We start from the raw sequence: 367 nt of genomic DNA on the forward strand, positions 1-367 counted from the left end.
CAACGTGACTCAGCAACACTAATCCCCCCCCCCCCTGTCTGTTACGGATGGTCTGGTTGTCACATTTTGTTTATTTTCCAAAAAAAAAAAGACCATCTTTTTTTCCTTTTCTTTTTTTTCTAATGTTTTGCCACTAGTTTGTCATCCAATATTTCCCTCGGGAGAGAAAATGACCCAAGTTAAGACAACGTGTAACCAACCTCCTTTGGGTTTTAACTTTTCGATATTGTGTAACTCCAAGTGTTGCCAACGCAGCGGGTCAGTCGCTTTTTGCAAGAATTGTCGCTGAGTTGGGAATCCTGTCGTGAAATGTAGTATGTTTAAGGCATAGGACGGTTGATAGTCTCATTAAAGGAAGGTTTATTTC

Source organism: Penaeus monodon, chromosome 15 (genome assembly GCF_015228065.2).
Source record: "Penaeus monodon isolate SGIC_2016 chromosome 15, NSTDA_Pmon_1, whole genome shotgun sequence".
NCBI classification, from domain to species: Eukaryota; Metazoa; Arthropoda; class Malacostraca; order Decapoda; family Penaeidae; genus Penaeus; species Penaeus monodon.